The 16,572-nt window shown below is 28.3% G+C and overlaps 1 long non-coding RNA gene across 2 annotated transcripts; it reads right to left on the bottom strand.

Annotated features, from left to right (window-relative positions):
* Positions 1–7,808: 7,808 nt before the first annotated feature.
* LOC127126903 (uncharacterized) lies at positions 7,809–14,967 on the bottom strand. Of its 2 annotated transcripts, none has more exons than XR_007805147.1 (4): positions 14,664–14,967; positions 14,350–14,543; positions 12,534–12,623; positions 7,809–12,227 (listed from the first exon to the last, which is right to left on the bottom strand). It is a non-coding gene; the product is annotated as an uncharacterized LOC127126903 (long non-coding RNA). The 2 variants fall into 2 exon arrangements; XR_007805146.1 differs by having other exon boundaries at positions 7,809–8,333; positions 14,664–14,966.
* Positions 14,968–16,572: the final 1,605 nt, after the last annotated feature.

Raw genomic sequence — 16,572 nt, 5'->3', positions numbered from 1 at the left:
CAACCTTGAAGTATGTCTTCCAAATCAACTATCCATGATGTAATCAACATGATCAAGATGTCTAGATCAAGGATTAGGGTTTCACAAAGATTCAAGTCAAGAATAAGATCCACCACCAATTTGTTGTGCCCACAATCTATGATGTCAACATGAAGCACAATGACCACAATCTTGCAAATCATAATTTAGTGTCATGTATCTTAAATAATAAGAAACCTTTTGAATCAATGATGTTATTTTAAAAAATGCAATTGTAAATGAATGTCTTATGATGGATATTTAGGGCATGTGAATATGCAGATGAAATGAGCCATGAGCCAGATGAAATGAAAAAAGGTAAGACAAATTTTGGGGTATGACAGTTGCGCATATTTAATCATATTGGACTTGAATGTATGATTAGCGACAACTTTCAGACATTCGAGGTGGAAGAGAATTAAATATAAAGATCCAAAAATTTGCACTCCAAAGAGAAATGATAGGTAGAAGTGTTTATGTTTTTTTTTTATTTGCCTCCACTAATGAGCTTTGGAAGGTATTGGTAGCTTAGATATTCAATCTAATATCACATGTTAAATATGTATCTTTCACTATTTATGAATAAATAAACATGAATACTTATTTCTCCATTAAAATTGCATCCACAAATTAATCAAATAAATTATAAATTAGAATTTCATAAAAATTAAAATATTATATAAATTAATTGTGTAGCTTTCATCATCATAGAGAATTGTCATAAATTTTTTTTAAGTAGCAGCCTATATTAATCACAAATAAAATATTTTCATGAAAATTAGGAGAAAGAAGATCTTGTATTGGTTCATTACTTTGATGCTTGAAACATAAGTCTCAGTTGCCATTATATGTACTACTGATAAGATTGTTAGAAAATCAATTTAATTCTCATGAATCGAGGTTAGAATCGTGAACAAAATCATTTTACTTATAAGTATTTTAAACATTCTCAAATGTCTTAGAGTTGGAACGCAAGAATACGCGGGATATTCAACCTATACTCGAATTTGCAGAAGACCGATAAAAACTCGAATATAGGAAAGATGAAATTTGGAATTTTGTGTGAAGAGGATAGACTTTTGTGTTGTATTTTTCTGAATCTGAAATGCTTAATTTATATGTCAAATTAATGTTGTTTCATAAGGTTGTATCCTTGATGAAACCGACTTTCAGCAACACTTTTGTTAAATGTTGCATTATTTCGCTTACAACAACACTTTTTAAACATTGCACTGTTTCACCTACAACAACACTTTTACCAAATGTTGCATTGTTTTGCCTGCATCAACACTTTTATCAAATGTTGCACTGTTTCGCATACAACAACACTTTTACCAAATGTTGCACTATTTCGCATACAACAACACTTTTACCAAATGTTGCATTGTTTCGCTTGCAATAACTGTTTTGAAAGACTATATTGTTTCTCATTCTGCAACACTTCACGAAGTGTTGCCTATTTCTGAATTCAAAATGCAAACGGCCTACTGCAATACTTCAAAAATATTATTTGTTTTTGAATTAAAAAATTAACCTTCATTTGTATATTTTCTTATCATTTTAGAATATTATTAATTGTTAATAATTTATAATAATTTATTACTCAAATTAAGCACAAATCGTATCTAGCATAGAATATACAAAAAGACAAATTTCCATAATAAACTAATGATGATAAATAGAAATCTACTAAGTTGTATTTTGGGGCATTTTCTACCATTGAAAATACACCAATAATGCTCAAAGCATTGAGGTTCTAACGGCAATAATAACTCTATTTTGGGGTAGCGATTCATAAGTTGAGTTAAGTGTAGAAAAGTTGGAGGTCTAATGGATGATATCAACTACATTTTTTCTTAGGAATAGCTTATTAGTTTAATATTAAAAGTACATGTCATTACCTTTTCAATACTCTTTGACAATCTACTATTGCAGTAATCATGTACTGCATTTCTATACTTTTCTAAGCATATAGCAGATTTTGTTTTTGACATATTGGCGACGTACTTTTCCTATGTTTTTTTTTTTCAAATTTCTTCTATAGTTGAACCTTAACCATGTCTTTAGGAGGCAAAAATCTGAATCATTAACTAATTCTTGATAGATAAGTTCTATTCATATGGAATGACATTTCTATTTTACTAAGAATTTTAACAATACCATACTAGTTATTTCAATTGACTTGTTTATTTTATGAACTAATCTAAGTTTGTTGCCCATGCTTTGTTAGATTAGTCTATTTGATTAACGGACTATTGCAACACTTCAAAAATATTGTCTATTTCTGAATTAAAAAATTAACCTTCACTTGGATATTTTCTTGTCATTTTGGAACACGCTCAAAATTATTAATTGTTAATAATTTACAACAATCTCCCACTTGTTATAATAATAACAAGATCAATTCCAGAAAAAAAAGAGGAAAAGAATGTTAATACAATTAAATATATTTCAATTTGAACTTAGCCATACTAAGGATGATGCAAAGTTTAATTGGAATGTTAGGTAGCTATGCTTTGAACTATTATCCCTTGTGATTATATCGGTGTTATCTTACACACATTCTTTAATGGTTCTTCACCTACATCTCTCGTATAATACTATTTATGACGGTGTGTTTTTCCTGTTTTCGTGAATTTTTCATGAGAGAAACTCCAACTCTCACTTTAAGATGAGATCATCTCGAAATTCATATAGGTGAAGTTCATTTTCTATCTTTTCTTGAGATACATATGCTTGATATAGAACCTCATTAGGAGTTTTAAAAAAAACCCAACCCTCAATATGTAATAGTCAACATTCTCACATAATGTTGAACAAATATCTAAATCAACGACTTGTCGTTACCCATTGAATCTTAGGTTAAAGTTTGTTAACTTCAGATTGGGTTGCTACCGTTGTTGGAACCCTTATTCAAGGAGTTTCAATCACATACCTCTCGATGTAATATTTACTAAATCTTTGGCCAATGGTTTAGTAAATGGATCAAGTAAATCATAGCTCAATCGTATATATGTGAATGAAATGATTACATCCTTAATCAATTTTCTCACGAAAGAATGTCTAAGTTTTACTTGCCTAGACTTTCTGTTATACAATTTTTATATGTTCTAGGTAAAGTGGCTTGACTACTGCAATATATCAACACCTTTTAAACATTGTCTTTAGCCAATGGAACTTCCAACAGAAGGTCCCTCAACCATCCATCTTTTTCACCAGTGGAAGCAAGAGCCTCAAACTTTGATTCTATGGTTGAGAGAGTGATTCACATTTATTTCTTGTTCTTCCAAGAAATTGCACCCCGACTAATGTAAATATCCACTCAAATGCAAATTTATGATACTAGGATCAAATGAAGTACTCACTTTCTTGAAATGTAACTGTTTGAAATTATCAAGTACTTTCTCAATATAATGTGTTTGACTAAGTTCATAACACCCACTATTTCGCTTTACTCTGATCTCCAAAATTTTGTCAACTATTCAAAGATCCTTCATCTAGAATGCGGAGTTAGAAACATCTTTGTTTCTAAAATTCCATTCATCTCATTATTAATGATCAATATGTAATCAACATAGAGATAAAGGAATATCACAATATTGTCACATAATTTTGTGTATAAATACTCTTCACAAGAATTATATGAAGAAGGTTTTTAGATAATCATATATGATAATGCAAGAAGGTTTTTAGATAAAGTGAGAGATGAAATTCTGAGCAATTTAAAGTAATATAGTATGAATTACAATGAGTATCTTAGTTATGTTCACCTGTCTCAAATCTTCACTTGAATTTCTATGTTCAACCTTCTTGATCAACTCCATCATTGATGTGCATGGCACTTTTGATCCCTTTATTCCATGATAATATTATTTATCTTTATCAAAATTGAACTAGATATAAGATGTACTTCATAATCTCCCTCTTTTGATGATGACAAAGTTTTGTGTGTCTTCCCTTAATCGGTGAATCTTACAATGACAAAATTAAACTTTTGATGCCATTGTTTCAGTGTTTGTTTTAACCCATACAAGGATTTGACAAATTTGCACACTTTTGTTCATTACCAAAAAGTACATAACCTTCTGCAAGGAAGCTAATGCAAATGAAACTCTAATTTTGTTGTGCTTTGTACTAGTGCATATGTGTAAAAATAATCAATAATCTATGGAGAACCTTCCTCACGAGGTTCTTAATTTGTGGGAATCTCGAATTCTTTATCCTCCGTGATAAAGTTATCAAAATTTCACATCTATGATTGAATCATTACATTAGACTCTAAATTCAAAAGTTTATATAATTTAATGTTAGGTGTATAGCCTACAAAAACATATTTGATCCCACGATGACCCAACTTGCTCATTTGAGGATCCATGTTCTTATAATAAGTTGTGTACCCTTATACTCTAAAATAAGTGATATTTTGCGTTATGCCTTTTCATACCTCATATGGAGAAAAATCATTTTTCTTCAAAAGAATTATATTCATTATATGACATAAAGACTTTGTGACACAATAAATTTATGTCATTCTTCCATTTTCAATAAAATATTTAATAATGATCATTTTACTTTGAAGTTACACTTCTATTTAAATATATCTAAAATATATTAAATGCATTAAATATTTATAGCAATCGATAGCTATGATCATAATGAATATGAGCCAAATCATTAATATTTTCTATAAATGTTTCATAAAAAAAATTCAAATTTCAATAATAAAGAAAATATACAAATTATTTTTCATATCAAGATGATCAAGAAATAACTTTTCAATATTAACATACACATATAATATGAGATAAGTAATTTTAAATTTAAATAGTTATTGCAGAAACAACAATATAATTGAAACATGTTCTTCAAATTATTTATTTATTTTATCATTTTATGTTTCCAATACATGAACCATAACTTCACATTCATAATTTTTTTGATATATTATCCACAAATAAATGAATTATTCATCTTATGATATTTTAAGTATTAATTATAAGTCAATATAATTTTCTTATAGAAAGGGACACAAACAAATGTCAAAATAACAATTAAAGTCAACGAATTAACTTATTTTAATGGTACATGAAAATTTATTTTTCATGAATATATGATCCATTTATCATCCACTTGTCTTTATTCATTTTTTTAATGCATTAAACATATTAACAAACATCTCAATATATATAATATCAATATTAATTTTCATAGAAAATACTATTTTTTTTAATTATAAGTCGTTTTTACTTTTCACACGTATTAAAAAAATATAATAATTATGGTAGGAAAAAGATAAATTATGAAGGATTTTACAAAATTGTCTTTATTAAAAAGACAAATTGATATAATTGAAAGGAGAGAGCATAATAAATGTTTAAGGATATAATAGGAAAAATAATATTAATGATTCATTGGTATTAGAAAATGATTTTTTATTGTGGTACAAAATATTTTCCCAAAGCGACATATAACAAAAAAAACGGAGGTAGTAATTAATAACCAACAAAAGTTATTTACATGAAAGAGTTATCTAATATCGCATGTTAAATATGTACCTTTCACTCTGATTATGAATAATATTGATTTCTCCATTAAAATTTCATCCACAAATTAATCACAAAAAATCATAAATTAGAATTTTATAAATTTTAAAATATTATATGAATTAATTGTGTACCTTTCAGCATCATAAAGAATTGTCATAATTTTTTTAAAGTAGAAACCTTTAATATTAATCACAAATAAAAGATTTTCATAAAAATTAGGAGAAAGAAGATCTTACTTGTATTGGTTCATCACTTTGATGCTTGAAACATAAGTCTCAGTTGTCATTATATGTACTACTTATAAGATTGTTAGAAAAATAATTTAAATCAAATGGATCGAAACTAGAATTGTGAACGAAACCACTTTTTTTATAAGTATTTTAAGCACACACAAATGTCTTAGAGTTAGAACGCATGAATACCCAGAATATTCAGCCTATACTCGAGTTTGCACAAGACCGATGAAAACTCGAATATAGAGAAAATGAAATCTGCAATTTTATGTGAAGAGGATAGACTTTTGTGTTGTATTTTTCTAAATTTGGAATGCTCAATTTATATGTCAAACTGGTGTTTAATAAGTTTGCGGCCCTTGATAAAATACACACTTTCAACAACACTTTTATTAAATGTTACATTGTTTCGACTAAAACAACAATTTTATCAAATGTTCCATTGTTTCGCCTACATCAACACTTTTACCAAATATTGCATTGTTTTACCTATAGAAACATTTTTACCAAATGCTACACTATTTTGCATGCAATAACTGTTTTGAAAGACCGTAGTGTTTCTCATTCTGCAATACTTCACAATGTATTGTCTATTTCTGAATTCAAAATACAAACTGCCTATTGTAACACTTCAAAAATATTAATTGTTTCTGAATTAAAAAATTAACTTTCGCTTGCATATTTTCTTATCATTTTAGAATACACTCAAGATTATCAATTGTTAATAATTTATAATAATTTATTACTCAAATTAAGCAGAAATAATGTCTAGCATAAAATATAGAGAAGACAAATTTCCATAATAAACTAATGATGATAAATAGAAATCTACTATGTTTTATTTTATGACATTTTCTACAATTAAAAATACACCAATAATGCCCCAAGCATTGAGGTTTTAATGAGAATAATAACTCTATATTGGGGTAGCGTTTCAATAAATTGAGTTAAGTGTTATAAAAATTGGAGGTCTAATGTATAATACTAACAACTAGATATTAAAAAAATTATATTAAAGAAATCAACAAAATATGTTTCAGGTATCACAAAATAAAACATAGGAGACACAGTAAATTTCTATTTTTATCACAAAATATATTAACTCAATATACTATAGTAACAACAAAGGAAGTGGAAATGATAAAGTTATAGTAAAAGTACTAGCAATGAAATCAAATCTTACGAATTACATTTTTGAATTTATTTTGAAAGAATATTTTAGACTTTTTTTTACAAAATGACAATGTGACTTACTTAAGGGCATTTAAATATTTAAAATATCTCTGAAAATACGATTCATAGATATGTTCGAAAATATATTTTTAGATTCGTAATACTATTTACGAATTTAAATAATATGTTTCTCCATTTCTAAAGTGAAAAATTAACCCCCTAAAAGCTTGTGCGCCTTAGTAGAAGGGAAATATGTTATCAATATTGCATAAGGATAAGATTGCATATGGATAGCCATAGAAGTTTGTTTTATGTTGGGCTTTCTCAATACATTTAAGCCTAGGTCCTACTTTCATTTGTCACATTTCTGCATCCAACATCCTCATAAACAAAAATTTTGTTGCAACTGTGGCGGGGTTTGAACTTCATGGCTGCAATGAAGAATGTAATGTTGAATTTGGATATGAATGTCCAATTTGAGGTAGCAAGAGAATTTGTGGACTTAGTTATAAGGTCCATTTCCAATGAAGAAATAAGCATACCAATAATTATGGCAGAACTCAATGAGATCAAAGAAAAGGGTTGTCTTCAGTAAAATTCCTTTGTTTTTTGTTTCAAATTTCTTCTATAGTTGAACCTTAACCATGTGTTCAGGAGGCAAAACCTTAATAATTCTTGACAGATAAGTTCTATTCATATGAAATGACATTTCTATTTTACTAAGAATAAGTTTGTTGCCCATGCTTTGTTAGATTAGTCTATTTGATTAACTAAATGTAGGCAATTCTGTTAGTAATCCACATATAAGTGTGGTAGGATGGTTATATAATACAAAGGATATCTAACTATTGTTTTAGATTAAACACATTTCAACGGATTATGAGATTTTGAGATTCAGTTTTACAACTGTTGTATGATACAATTTTATGATGTATGAAACTTGAAATTGTTGGTTATTGTTTGCATTGTTCCTGAGATTCTTTTATGCAGGAAATGTCAAATTTGTGCAGAAGAATAACTACACCGGTAACCATTCTTAGTTATTGATTCTACGGTGCAGGCATCATGGTGGCATAGAAGTATGAGTATAAGTAGCTTCAAATATTGGCATACAAAAACGTCACTACATCCCAGCTATGTTGGCTCACAAGCGGAATAGAGGAACTCAGACAAAAAAACTTTGTAATCATACTCTGTTTTGCATAACAGAAACATCTAGAACTTTCCTTGGCAGCGAATATGCAGATGCCAGCAAGGGAACACTATCAATGTCTTGAGGCAGCATCCATATATACTCTGTTTGTTCTTGAGAATTTTTTGGTACCGTGTTTTCCAGTACGAATGCCACCAACATTGTAACCACCTGTTTAAAGACAAGAGGGCATTGATTGCAAAATCAAGCAAACACAAATAGGACAAGTTAGTTTAGTTTCATTCTTTTTAAAAACAAATTATTGGATCCAAGGGATGTCATCATAGATAAGTTGCCTGATTAATGCCTGAATGAAATGGTCCACTAGAAGCAGCTGCATAAGGAACCAGATAAGATGGCAATATCAAACTAGATTGAGGCTAGTATTGTTGAATATATGAAGGGATTGATAGAACAAGGAACAATGAAACACCAACTGTTGTTAACTTGTTATGTTCCTTAAGTTTCCAGATGCAACAATAAGGGCCAATAGAAAACATAGTACTGATGCAGCCAATGCCTCAATTTAGGTTTTATCAGTCGCATATGAATGTGATTATCCGCAGTATCAAGAATTGTGATGCGGCTTCAACTGTGATAACCAATGATACCAATCTTTTACATCTGTTATTAACAAAACATTTTTCGACTGGACACTCATTTTGATCTCTAAATATGTTAGGTTGATTTTTAATGGTCTCTAAATGTATTGAAATTTCAAAAGCATCCTTGAGGACCAATGATACCAATCTTTTACATCTGTTATTAACAAAACATTTTTCGACTGGACACTCATTTTGATCCCTAAATATGTTAGGTTGATTTTTTATGGTCTCTAAATGTATTGAAATTTCAAATGCATCCTTGAGGACCAAACAGATGAGTGGGAGACCAAATTGATTTGCAAAAGACACATTTGAGAAATGTTTTTGCAATTACAACTAAATTCAAGGGACTATAGTGTCACCACCAACATATTCAAAGATCGAAATCGCTGTTACTCACGTGTTATTTCTCATGTCTGGCGTAGATCCCCAATGGAAACATAGGTTAACACATGACAAAATTTGCCATGAATATTTTAAAGGTTTGAAAATATTCGAAAAGGAAGCTAAAGAAGACAATGAAAACCATTTTTAAAAAATCATTAGAACGATGTTAACCGAATCCGAACCGATGGACTGTTATAGAAATAACAAATCAAAATCATTCAAATGGGATAACATATTGAACAAAGAGCAAAGAAAAAAAACTAAGACCTAGGTTTCAATCATGAAGCACCAATTTACTCCTACTTAGGTTTCAGTCATGAAGTAACATGCACTATCAATTTATGCATGAATATAGTGATGCATGAATATAGTGATATGATCATTTCTTTTACATCTTATCATTTACCCTTCATATCGTGTCAGATTTGAATGTTGTACTAGAGCTTATTAACAATATGATTCATTCAAAAAAATAGATACCTTTACGGTTTTGTTATGTCAAAACAACGATATGAATGAGACATTTATATAATTATATAATACAAATATTATATATATTTAAAGATTATCATTAATCACTTTTGTTTATTATGTATTTTTAGAAAAAGATAAATTTTATAAATGGTTTGAAAAAAGAATTTCAAAGGATGAAGAGATAAAAAATTTCAATCAAATTAAAAATGATAATAATGTTCATTTCAATAGTTATTGCCACACACAAAGCAAATGAGATGGACATTATTATCATTTTTAATCTGATCAAGAATTTTTATCTTATCATCCTTCAAAATCTTAAAAAAAAATTTAATGAATGATATTGTTTATAAACTCTAGTACTCCATTCAAGACTGACACGCCTTCATTATTAAGAAAATCTAAAATTAATTTACTTAAAGAACATAAAAAAAATAAAGAAAATGTTGAAAGAAAGAGAAGAAAACATAATTGCAATATTATTTAAAATCAAGAAAGAATTGGATTGGGTAAATGATAAAAAGCATTAAAAGAAATAATCATATTAACAAAGTCAAAAATAAATTGATGATATGTGACTGGAACCACATAAATAGTAAATTGATGTTTCACGACTGTAACCACATATGTCGTCCTGCCTAAATTATTAATAGAGTCAGAGTCAAGAGTAAATTGTTGCTCTATCTATGAAACCGCAAGAGGATTAACCAGAGGTGTCGCCATGATAAAATGGATGATCAAAATAAAAAATAATACTAAAGATTTTCAATGAAACAATTTACCTTAAAATATGAGTTTTTATGGATCTAAGTTTAAACAATCTAGGACCCGATGGATCTGAGTTTTTATGGATCTAAGTTTAAACAATCTAGGACCTGAGTTAGGTGTGCATATATCCCTTTTAGAGTTTTATGGATCTAAGTTTAAACAATCTAGGACCTGAGTTAGGTGTGCATATATCCCTTTTAGAGGTAAATCACAAATTAAAGGTTATTACGATATATGTAAATGAAAACCATTTTGCGAAGATATTTAGTTATTTAGATTTTCTTTAGTTGTCTGAGATAATTTGTGGTCTATTTATCTAAAAATGAATACATTTGTGGTCTATTTATTTAATCGGTACTTTTGCACTTCCGTAGATCCCCAATGGGGTCATGATCATTTTATAGGCTTGAAAATATTTGAACATAGAAAGAAGACTCCAAATAGTATAGAAGTTTGAGAAGGAAGCTAAAGAATAGTATAGTAGTTTGAGAAGGAAGCTAAAGAATACCATTTTTAAAAAAAAAAGAATCACTATGTGGATAATAAACTAGAAGTTTGAGAAGGAAGCAAACTAGAAGTTTGAGAAGGAAGCTAAAGAATAGTATAGTAGTTTGAGAAGGAAGCTAAAGAATACCATTTTTAAAAAAAAAAATCACTATGTAAATAATAAACCAGGAATCAAAATAACGTAATGTACGATGAGCAGAATAAGAATAAAAAACTCTGGCCTAGGTTGCCCAAATTTTATTAAGACATTTTATAATAAAGATTTTGTGGATAAAGTGCTAATAAGTTTTATTAAGACATTTTATAATAAAGATTTTATATTTATGTTATATTTTTAAATTTATTTCAGAAACATGATTTTAAATGAAATGTTTTGGTAAATATAGTTAAAAACTAATTGAATATAAAATAGTTTATTTTTGACATTCATAAATGAGTGCAAAGAATTTAAAGAATATAATTTGTTGAACTTAAGTTTATATCATACCCAAAAGTATAAAACTCATTTTCCAATTCAAACTATTGGAAATTAATCCTGTCCAATGGTAAAATTGTATCATTTTCCAATTCAAACTATTGGATGGTCAAATTGTATATTTAAGGAATCTTTTAAAGAGAACCAAGAGAACCAATTAATTATCAAAAGTTGAATTTACATTAAGTTTTGTCTATATAAAGAGTAAAGTGTTATTTTCATACCTCAAAATAATTTAGTTTTTTAACAAACATGAGGCAACCTGGGCCTGAGTTTTTTATTCTGCTCATTGTCCATTATGTTATCCCATTTGAGTGGTTTTGATTTGAGTGATTTTGATATCCATTATGTTATCCCATTTGAGTGGTTTTGATTCCAGGTTTATTATCTAGCTAGTGATTCTTTTTTTCTTAAAAATGGTATTCTTTTTTTCTTAAAAATGGTATTTTTTTTTTCTTAAAAATGGTATTCTTCAGCTTCTCAAACTACTATACTATTTGAAGTCTTCTTTCTATGTTCAATAAAATGATCATAACTCCATTGGAGATCTACAGAAGGTATGGGATATATCGCCTTTAAAAGAAAGTGCAAAAGTACCGAATCAATAAATAATATTCATTTTTAGATAAAGAAACCACAAATTATTTCAGACAACCAAAGAAAATCTAAACAATTAAATATCTTCACACAGTGGTTTCCATTAACACATAGTGTAATAACCTTTAATTCACTCCGTGATTTACCTCTAAAAGGGATATATGCACACCTAGCACCCTTTGACAATAAAATAAAAACCACTTCGTTTGTAGATGCTCAGATGACATCCAAGTCACAAAGGTACATTTAAGCCTATAAAAAAAAAAAAAAAAATATATATATATATATATATATATATATATATATATATATATATATATATATATATATATATATATATATGCATAAAAACTATGATAGATAACTAAATTAGGAGGACCAAAAGTACATTAATCCTGTAAAATATATATATGCATTAAAATTATGATAGATAAATAAAATATTCTTTAAATTATAACATTAAACTAATTAAATAATTATACTTGCACAATCATACAATCATGCATACAAACACACATGGATTTAATCATGTATAATATTGTTAGAAAGGGCACTTACAGTTGCGAGTAGAACTTCTACGCAAGAGTCTTTACTCCAAAGATCCACAAGATTAAACGATTATGTTTCTCACACCTTAATCCAGAGTCCCTATCGATTCAATAAATGTTAATCAGATAACACGTCAAAGATGTAATAACATGTAGATAAGAAAAAGAATTTATTTACATTGTAAAAGTATTACGACAAGTGACAATGCATTTCCTATAAAAGAAAAAAAGGCACAACTATCATCCTCCTTGTTTATCTAATAACAATTTCCATAGAGTTGTTTAAAGTCTAATCCAATTTCCTTTATATCAACACATATTACTTTTTTAAAATGACTCATCACCAATATTGATATTTAACACTTACCCAAACATCTCCATCTAAACTCCATTTATCATTACAATAACATTACACATCTTAAATTCATAGTTTTAGATTATGTTTTAGATTCTAGCCCTTATCAAAACATAATAATAGAACATAAGGCAAATCATAATTCTTTGACGGCCTTTTTCATGAAACCAATTAAAAGCCAAATCTGGGCAACATTACACTAGTGTTTGAATCCAAAGTAATTAATAATGGTTAGGTGTGTTCAAAATCAAACCAACCCAATAGAAAATCGCAATCCAAACCAAACCAAATCGAAACCGCAAAAAATCGTATTTGGTTCGGATTCATTTGGGTCATTTTTTAATAAAACCGCACGGTTTGGTTTGGTTTGCGGTTTGTATTTTGCAAACCGAACTAAACCAAACCAAACCGCATTATGTTACAACCCAAAGTTCACTTATCCCACATCCAACCCAAACCTCAAACCTAGTATGCCTTAACCTTACAATTACAAACGATTTTCTCTTAATCACACTTAGGGTTTCAATTTCAACCTTCTTAAATCTCTCATAATAGTATCACACATTCTTCTCATCTTATTTTCCATGTAGGTCTCGCTTATTCTACTCTAATAAGTCATCTATTATGTTCTTTCTTTTTTATCTTTTATGTTACTATTTTTTCTTCCAATTACGTTTTTATTGCACTTTTCTTCTCAATCTCGCATCTCTTATATTCTTTTTTTCATCTTATCTAATCTCTCATCTCATATGTTTTTTTTATGTTTTATTACAATGTCTTTAATATTATTTTATGCTACTATTTATATTTGTCTTTTATTCCACTTTTGTCTAATCTGATTTTTTGTATATTGAATGATAAGTTTTTATTTTTGTCTAAATATGATGAATTTTGATGTTATTTAGTAACGTAAGAATGACTAAACACAAAGTTATGTCTTATTTATAGGAGTATATATGGCTCAATAAAAATATTATAAAAAATCGAACCAACCGAACCAACCCAAACCGCATTGATTTGGTTTGGTTTTATTTTTAAAAGTCAATCGAACCAAATCGAACCGCATCCTTTTTTCTCTTGAGGTTTGGATGATTTTTTATCGCAGAAACCATCCAAACCGCACCGCGAACACCCCTAATTATGGTCAAATTTTCTTTTAAAAAAGTGATATACACTCTAAATAGAAAATTATAACCTTTTAATAAATAAATAATATTATGCCAATTTAGATTCCCAAACTCTAAAGTCACCCGGAAGATAAAAACATTAGTAATATTTTGCTCAATTACTACACCAATCTACGATACAATAGTTTGAGATTTTAAATGTAATAATATAGTATTTTTTTAAAAAAAATATAATAATATAATATAAATGCCTCGCTACCATAACACACATGACAGTAGAGAAACAAGTATAATCAACTGTCCAACAAAGAAAATATATCTACAACAAGCAATAAATCACATACCTCCGGCTGCAATTCAACACACTGATTACTCGGCATTCCTCAGGCACAACCTAACGGCAGTTCTAACTCTTCCAGGAACTTCACTCCAAGCATAAGCAAATCAATATTATTACTAAGAAGCAAGCACAGATACACTTTCACAAAGTCCTTATTAATTTATAGTTTCTCGTCTCCAGGATCCTAAATTTTTTACCCTGCATTTCATTTCTAATATCAGAAAAAACTGAAACCGCCGTATAGGACTGAATGGAGAAAAAGTTCTCAGTCTATTTCTTCAATAAACAAGAACGAAATGAGTTTTTGTTCCACCTCACCTTGAAGAAGATGAAATGAAGCTCATGGTAGCCATATGAACGCCGGCACGGTGGTTCTTATCACAAACAGCTCAACACAGCGGAGACGAGGTGGTGAAACGGTTGGTCGAACAAAACAAACCATTCAGGTTCAAAAGGAAGGTCGTGTAACTGGACGAATGAAATTGACATCTTTTCTCTGTTCAAAAGCACGGCTCGCAGACGAAAGAAGGGAGATGAGCGGCCGTTTTAGGGTTGGAGAGGAGATTGTGTTTACAGAGAGAGGAAAAAGGCCCACAATCTATAAGAAGGAAAAAGGTCCACAATGTATAAGACCGTTGGATTTAGACAAATCCATTAATATTTGAAAATTTATTCAAAATAAATAGTTAAATATTTATTTTCCTATAAAAATAATAAATTAATTTCAAACAATAATAGTAAAAGAGACTATAAAATCAAAACACTTTATGTCTCTATTTATTAAATTAAACAGGAACATATAAAATAAAATAATTAAACTATTTTTTTTATAATTTAATCCAACTTCGCAACTATTTATTTTCTTATAAAATAAAATAAAAAGTGAGATCCTTAACTTTTATTTTGTAGTAGTATAAAAAATTATCAATTTATTAAATAAACAAAACCGAATAATCACTTAATATTAATAAGAATGAAATATTTTAGCACATAAGACAATAAAATATTTTAATATATTAAAATAATAATATATTATAATTTAATATGGGCTAAAATATATAGATTTTCCATTAAAAAAAGACTTTGTAAACAATTATTTTGGGTCTGTCAAAAGCTTGACACAAAAGTTCAGTCATGTTTTAGTTCAATCGTAATTACCTGATATATATATATATATAAAATTTCGCGTGAGGAAATCAAGATATATTTTTTGAATTTCACTTTTTGTTATATTTATTTTGAATTTTAAATTGCATTGGACGTTATAATAATAACTTTGTAGGTCTATCATGTGTCACCGTATCAAAAAAGTTTATACAATTAAAGTTATTTTAATTCTATTTATTTATATTTATTTTTAAAATAATTAATTAATTTAGTTTGACGAATGAGTTTGAATTTGAAAGTATTTGTATTTATGGGTTTCAATCGTACTTGTCATTTTGCCTATAGACAAAAAAAAAAAAACACATATTAAAATCAAAGTGACTTAAATACATTATTTTATTACTTTTTAAAACGATCTCAAATTAGTTATAGGAAGTTTAAAAAAAACTTCATCAATCTATAAATATTCTTCAGATTAATCCTTTTATTCAGATTATCATTTTCAAAAAAATCAATAGGTAAAATTTCTTACTCATGATGAGGTCGTTAAAGGATCATGTTTTAATTTCTTTTACTCGAGAAAGACACCATGTCTTTTAGTAAATTATCACCATTTGATAAATTAAATTAAAATTTTATTTTTTGGGGGACAAATGTCGGACTAAATGTTAAGACAACTTGATCAACTTCTAAAAATAGTTTAAGTGCAAATTGACAATAATGATACAACGATAATTAACAGTGCATAAAGTTGTAAAAAATACACAAGAGATTGGTAATCCAATTCGGTGAAACCACATCCAAGTCTGAAGGCACTCTACCCAGTAAATGAAATCCATTTCTTCAAATTAGTACACTTAGCCTTACAAGAACCAACAACCCTTATGTTGTTCAAAGCCTCTTCCTAACCATAATGTCTTTCTATTTAAGCATTCCCTCTAAATATGAGAACCTACTCACTTTCTTTTAAACCATACAACCTGTGATTGGTGTTTACAACTCAATGAACAATGTTGAATATTACAATTCAACTAAGACAAACCATATATGCCAAGATACTGAAACATAGATGTGTACAACAATAACTTCAACATTAATCCAGTTATGGCATTAACGTGGA

This window comes from Lathyrus oleraceus, chromosome 3 (assembly GCF_024323335.1).
Source record: "Lathyrus oleraceus cultivar Zhongwan6 chromosome 3, CAAS_Psat_ZW6_1.0, whole genome shotgun sequence".
NCBI classification, from domain to species: Eukaryota; Viridiplantae; Streptophyta; class Magnoliopsida; order Fabales; family Fabaceae; genus Lathyrus; species Lathyrus oleraceus.
This window is presented reverse-complemented; position numbering and strand designations above follow the sequence as displayed.